We start from the raw sequence: 6,694 nt of genomic DNA, 5'->3' as shown, positions 1-6,694 counted from the left end.
GGGTTGAACTGTGAAGAAGGTTCAACTCCCTTCTTTTCCTGAGTCTTTGTTTCCTCATCTGTGAAGTAAGTAGACTGATGCTCATCTGTTACCCATCAGGATTTTGTTGATGTGCATTGCATGTATTAAATAAGGAATATGTGAAAATAGTAGCATAGTGTTTATGAACTCTAAAGAGCAAGAACAAGTTTTTCCTTTTCCCCCTACTCATAGGGCAGTGGTTTTCAAAGATTAGCGCATATCAGCTCCTTCTTGGGCTATGCTGACCAGTTTAGTAGCTGTTGGCTGCCTGACGTGTGGCTGATCCAAGCTGAGATGTGCTGAATGTATTAAATAAATACTGGCTTTTGAAGATGGTATAAACATTGTAAAATACCTCATTGATATTTTTATTGATAACATGCTGAAATGATAATATCTTTGGAATACTGAGTTAAAATATATTAATAAAATTAATTTCACCTATTTCTCTTTACATTTTGGATGTGGCTGCTGAAACATTTTAATGACATTTGTGGATTACAGTCTATTCCTCTTCAATAGTGTCACTGTCCTGGGAATCAGCATCTACTGCTCTGTAACAAACCGCCCACACTGTAGTTGCCTAGAACACCACTTTTTAGTTTTTATAATTATTGGAGTTGACTGGATCTCACTGGAGTGTCCACAGTTCCTCTCCCTCATGTGTTTGCAGTCAGATGAACATGGACTTAGACACGGTTTGCCTGTCTGCTGCCAGGATACTCCTCCCTGTGCATCTCAGCCCTTGGGACCTCTCTGCTGGCTTCTCTCCAGTGAAGATCCCTGGGCTGCTTTTATCGCAGCTCAGAGTAGCCAGACCTCTTTTTAAAAAACATTTATTTATTTATTTGGCTACGCCAGGTCTTAGTTGTGGTATGCAGGCTCTAGTTCCCTGACCAGGGATCAAACCTAGGCCCCCTGCATTGGGAGCACAGAGTCTTGGCCACTGGGTCACCAGGGAGGTCTCTAGACCTTGCTAATGCCTGGCTTGAAAGTGTCAGCACAGCCTTTCCTCGCTTTTCTACTGGTCTGAGCAGTCACAGAGAAGGTAAGTACTGGCCATGCGGGAGGGGCACAAGCTTCACCACTTCGTGGGAAGTGCCAGACACTGCAGGGAGGTGGAACTCTTGGGGACGAGCTGTCACATTCTCCTCACCCAGAGACTGTGGTTCAGTTTGTCTGAGGGTGTATTTCCCACGCATCCCCAGGGGTAGGAGACTTCTTTTTCTTAAGATTGTGGATATTTTTGGTCCAATATTGCCTCTAGAAGTTAATTCTGCAAGAAATTTAGGAAGAGGCAAGAGGAAGACCTTTCCCCCTGAATTTTAACCATCTGTTATCTCCATGATCATAAATGGTAATAAAGCAATGACTTTTATCATAAACATTAGCTGGGAATGGGAGCCATGTTCCAGAGTCCTAAGGAGTGAGCTGTGTGTGGCAGACTATATATAAATCATGTGAAACCACCAGAGAGGGCAGGAGTAGCCTGTGTGTGCACGTGAGCGTGTACACATGTATGAGTGCATTTGGGTGTGTGTGTGTGCATGCATGCATGAGTGTGTGGTCTGGTGCTCAGAATGCAGGCACTGGAGCCAACCTGCATGGTTGGAATCCCAGCCCTGCCACTTCTCCAGCTTTGTGACCCAAGGGAAATTTCTTCACTTTTTTTTCTTTCATTTCCTCACATATAATGTGGGTCACAACAAAATTGCATAGTTGTTGCAAGGAATAAGTCAGGACCTACAAAGTATTTAGAAAGCTATCTGGGCAGCACATAGTAAGTGCTCAGCAGTGCTATTTTATTTCTCTGTTTATGGTTCAGTTTTATACCTCAGTAATCTCTCTCTTGGACAAGGCAATGGCACCCCACTCCAGTACTCCTGCCTGGAAAATCCCATGGATGGAGGAGCCTGGAAGGCTGCAGTCCATGGGGTCGCTGAGGGTCGGACACGACTGATCGACTTCACTTTCACTTTTCACTTTCATGCATTGGAGAAGGAAATGGCAACCCACTCCAGTGTTCTTGCCTGGAGAATCCCAGGGACGGGGGAGCCTGGTGGGCTGCCGTCTGTGGGGTCACACAGAGTCGGACACGACTGAAGTGACTTAGCAGCAGCAGCAGCAGCAATCTTTCTCTCTCTTTTTCTCTCTCCAGAGAAGTAAAAAAAAAAAAAAAAAAAAAAATGATGAAAATGAGGATGACAATTACCAATCTGAGTGGGACCAGTTCCAAAAAGTCAACCCAGATAAGAATCGTTGCAGTGTTTAAATCCCAACATCCTTGGCCTGTGAAGCCTTCATTCTCAGAGAACTGAATGTATGTGGCTTGTTTGCTTCTTATGTAGAGTGGTGCATCCTGTGGACACTGTCATGTGGAGAGTTACCATGTGTGGAATCTGAGCAGTGCTCTGGGGTCCCTTCAGAACCTTGGCTCTTTTTTTGTTTTGTTTTGTTTTGTTTTGTTTTTTTGCTGTGTTTCAATGAATGATTTGGACCCTCTGGTTAAATATACCTGTCTTGTCATTACAAAATCTTACCAGATGGCATGTAAATATTTTTAAAGTGGTTAAAAAAAAATCATATGCTCAGATCAAAGCTATAGAAGATTGCTGACTTTGTAGATAACCTATAACATTTACTTCCAACATTTAATACTGGAAAACTAGGAAATGGGGGTTACCAGCCTAGCTGCACTGTTAACTAGTCTTGTGGTCACCAGCACACATAGATCCGTTTTCCTCCTCTGTAAGTAGGCAGCATGGCCTTTCAGACCTGGACCCTCTCAGCTCATAGCTGTGGGAAGGAGAGCATGATGGCCACAGTTAATAAGGACTCTTGTCCTTCATGCTTTTTAAATATTGGAGCATTTATTCTTCTCACTTTTTAAACAAGAACAGAATTTAATTTAGAGGAAAAATAGTAATGTTTTAAACTCCAGTGGAGACAGAAAAATCTATTTTTTATGTATAAAGAATGAAAATATTTTTGAAAGAGAAAAAGTTTGTGTATAGAAGAGGGTATTTTTAAATCTCAGAATACTTATAAAGTTCATGGTTTGAATTCTGTGTTAAAAGTTCTGATGAACATATAAAGAAACACACTACTGAAAGCATAATGTGCAGAAAAGTTGTCCCATTTCACTTAAAAAGCACACACCAGCAAAGTGACTGCCAGGGGCTGGTGAAGGAGAAACAGAATGACTACTAATGGGTATAGTTTCTTTGGGGGATGATGAAAATGTTCTGGAATTGTACTGTGGTAATATTGTACAACTTTGTGAATATACTAAAACCCACTAAATTGTGTATTTGAAATGGTGAATATTATGGTATGTGAATTATATCTCACTAATGCCAAAGCTGTGTAGATCGCAATAAACTGTGGAAAATTCTGAAAGAGATGGGAATACCAGACCACCTGACCTACCTCTTGAGAAATCTGTATGCAGGTCAGGAAGCAACAGTTAGAACTGGACATGGAACCACAGACTGGTTCCAAATAGGAAAAGGCTGTATATTGTCACCCTGCTTATTTAACTGATATGCAGAGTACATCATGAGAAACACTTGGCTGGAAGAAGCACAAGCTGAAATCAAGATTGCCGGGAGAAACATCGATAACCTCAGATATGCAGATGACACCACCCTTATGGCAGAAAGTGAAGAAGAACTAAAGAGCCTCTTGATGAAAGTGAAAGTGGAGAGTGAAACAGTTGGCTTAAAGCTCAGCATTCAGAAAACAAAGATCATGGCATCTGGTCCGATCATTTCATGGCAAATAGATGGAGAAACAATGGAAAGAGTGGCAGATTTTATTTTTTGGGGCTCCAAAATCACTGCAGATGGTGACTGCAGCCATGAAATTAAAAGACACTTACTCCTTGGGAGAAAAGTTATGACCAACCTAGACAGCATATTAAAAAGCAGAGACATTGGCCCTGAATCAAGGCCAGCAGTTTGCTGAAGCTGTTGGTTTCAAACAGGAGCCTAAAGAAGTCTCTTTCTATGGTCTGTTGGCCATTTCAGATCTTGGAAATGTAATGGTCAATTCATTAGAAAGAAACATCTCAGTCATTGGTGATAGGGGCTAATACTTATTTGTAGTTGATTAATACTGGGATTCCAAAATTTGGAGATCCCTGGTTTAACTTTTTCATTAAAATTAAAATAATGTTAAAAAAAAAAAAGCAGAGACTTGCTTTGCCAACAAAGCTCCATCTAGTCAAGACTGTGGTTTTTCCAGTGGTCATATATGGATATGAGAGTTGGACTATAAAGAAAGCTGAGCACAGAAGAATTGATGCTTTTGAACTGTGGTGTTGGAGAAGACTCTTGAGCGTCCCTTGGACTGCAAGGAGATCCAACCAGTCCATCCTAAGGGAAATCAGTCCTGAACATTCATTGGAAGGACTGGTGCTGAAGCTGAAACTCCAATACTTTGGCCACCTGATGTGAAGAGCTGACTCACTGGAAAAGACCCTGATGCTGGGAAAGATTGAAGGCAAGAGGAGTAGGGGATGACAGAGGATGAGGTAGTTGGATGGCATCACTGACTCAATGGATATGAGTTTGAGTAAACTCTTGGAGTTGGTGATGGACAGGGAGGCCTGGCATGCTGCAGTCCATGGGGTCGCAAAGAGTTGGACACGACTGAGCAACTGAACTGAACTGACTGAAAAAAAATACACTAGTACTTAGAATGATTTAACATCTTGCCAAATGAAAGTATGCATGCTTGAGTCTCTCCATGGTTTAGAAGCATAATCTCCAATATAATGCAAATTTCCTAACTCTCCCTGCATTCTCTTTCTTAAATAATGATCAGTGAATAAAATGTTCTGTGTGGTTTTGGAAAGTCATCTCTTTTGAAGGGGTATTGTGGTTAAGGGACAGGCAAGTCGGAGTCTTTTGTCTGAGGTGACTGATGACTTACTCTTGCACACAGCCTGGTGGGTCCTGCTCACTGGAAGCTATGTTGCCTCCCAGACTTCCCCACCAAAATGTCTTTAAGAGCTGAAGGAGTCAACACCTGACCCCAGGCTGGCTCACTGAGGCCTGGGATTCAGGTTTTGGTTTTCAGTGACCTGAACCAATCAAGTTATTCCCAGACAGAGACTTGAATTTAGATTGGTTCATAGGGCCAGGCCAAGTAGCTTGCTGAGAAAAAAGAAATAATAGTTCTTACTTATTGTACTAAGTAATCTAAGAACATCCCTTTTTGTTGAATTAAAACAGTTCCATGTAGCAAAGTATCAATATTTGTCTTACAATTTATATATAAGAATGTACCTTTGATATAGAAGAATCATCTTGTTCTTTGCTTCTGGGTTTTACCACCAGCTTACCCAAACTGATTAGATTACAACGGTACCTCTGATAGACAAAGCCATCATCTTTAGCTATTTGAACCTGGGTAAATATTTTTGCAACAAAATCCAAATTAGAGACTTAAAGTTCCAGTTAGCAATCTTGTTTAAACAAAAGCTCTTTCTGTTGCCTCGCAATGGAAATCAAGATTATTACCAACATTTGATTTCATGAAGGTGTTCACAAGTTTAAATAATGTTTTTGGTAAAAACAAAAGTATCTAATGTTTTTAACTTAGACTTAATTCAATACATTTGCATAGTTCTGTGCAAGTAACTCATCTTGGCTCAATTTTTCCTTTGAGAGCTTTTAAAATCACAATTATGCTACACTCTTTTATGTATCCTGATACATTGGATAATATTTTAGTTTCATCATGGAAAAGAACATTGAATATGGAGACATTTTTCACTATTAACTTTTAGCCTCATACATTTTCATAATTTATTTTTTTCCACTTGCTGCTTTATATGACATATGTGACATTTGATTATTTAATACTAAATGTGATTTGCATAAAGCCAAACCGCACAACCCTCTTGCTGAAGATAAAACTGAGGTTAAAGATAAAGATTTATCTTCATATTTGTATAGTGAATGACTTTAGAGTGATGGTTTTTGTGGGCTTTTATTGCATATGTGTGTAAGAAATTTCATATGTATATATTAAGTAGGCCTCTGAGTATTGAATAATTGTTTTATGATTTTGATTTACATGGTTTACATTTTCATAGTATCAGCTATATTTCGTTTGTACTGTTTATGTCTCTTCAAACCATTAATAATTATCCCATAAAGTATAATTTTTATAGCAATGCAAATGTCCAAGGAACTACAAATGTTTTCTGCATTATAAATTCAGTACAGCATGCTTACTTGGGCCTTCTGGGTGTTCCCTTTCAGCATGGCCGCAGGCATCCCTGAAGCAGTTTTAGTTCTAGGATGTGCCTTCAGTAAACAGTGCCTTAAAATACTGTTGTTTTCTGGCCTGAGTGAGAAGAGGATGAATGTATGGTCTGCAGTGCTGTGGCATAGCCCTGTCATCTCAGCCAGTTGTCCAGCTTGGAGTGTGATGGTTAGGAATAGTGAGGCTGTCATAGAAAATTTTCAGGATGTGCTCTGGTCATCCTCATGGTCTCAGGGGTTAGTTCCTTCCTCTGACCCACCTCCCCCCACTCCACTGCCTGCCCCCTGTCCTCCAGATAGCTTTTATTCATCCTTTTGTTTTAGTATTTTTTTTTAAAGTTTATTTTTTTATTTGGCTGAGCCAGGTCTTGGCTGCAGCCTGTGAGCTCTTAGTCGCA

At 40.3% G+C, this 6,694-nt stretch overlaps 1 long non-coding RNA gene and 1 other non-coding gene across 2 annotated transcripts; one reads left to right on the top strand and one right to left on the bottom strand.

Moving 5' to 3' along the window:
* Positions 1-1,761: 1,761 nt before the first annotated feature.
* Positions 1,762-6,359, bottom strand: LOC129651601 (uncharacterized). Its single transcript, XR_008714238.1, has 4 exons — positions 6,267-6,359; positions 5,313-5,432; positions 2,705-2,817; positions 1,762-2,173 (listed from the first exon to the last, which is right to left on the bottom strand). It is a non-coding gene; the product is annotated as an uncharacterized LOC129651601 (long non-coding RNA).
* Positions 3,956-4,091, top strand: LOC129651934 (small nucleolar RNA SNORA2/SNORA34 family). The gene has a single exon (XR_008714426.1). It is a non-coding gene; the product is annotated as a small nucleolar RNA SNORA2/SNORA34 family (small nucleolar RNA).
* Positions 6,360-6,694: the final 335 nt, after the last annotated feature.

This window comes from Bubalus kerabau, chromosome 4, assembly GCF_029407905.1.
Source record: "Bubalus kerabau isolate K-KA32 ecotype Philippines breed swamp buffalo chromosome 4, PCC_UOA_SB_1v2, whole genome shotgun sequence".
Lineage (NCBI taxonomy): Eukaryota > Metazoa > Chordata > Mammalia > Artiodactyla > Bovidae > Bubalus > Bubalus kerabau.
Note: the sequence above shows the minus strand (reverse complement) of the source record. Positions and strands in the feature narration are given on the sequence as shown.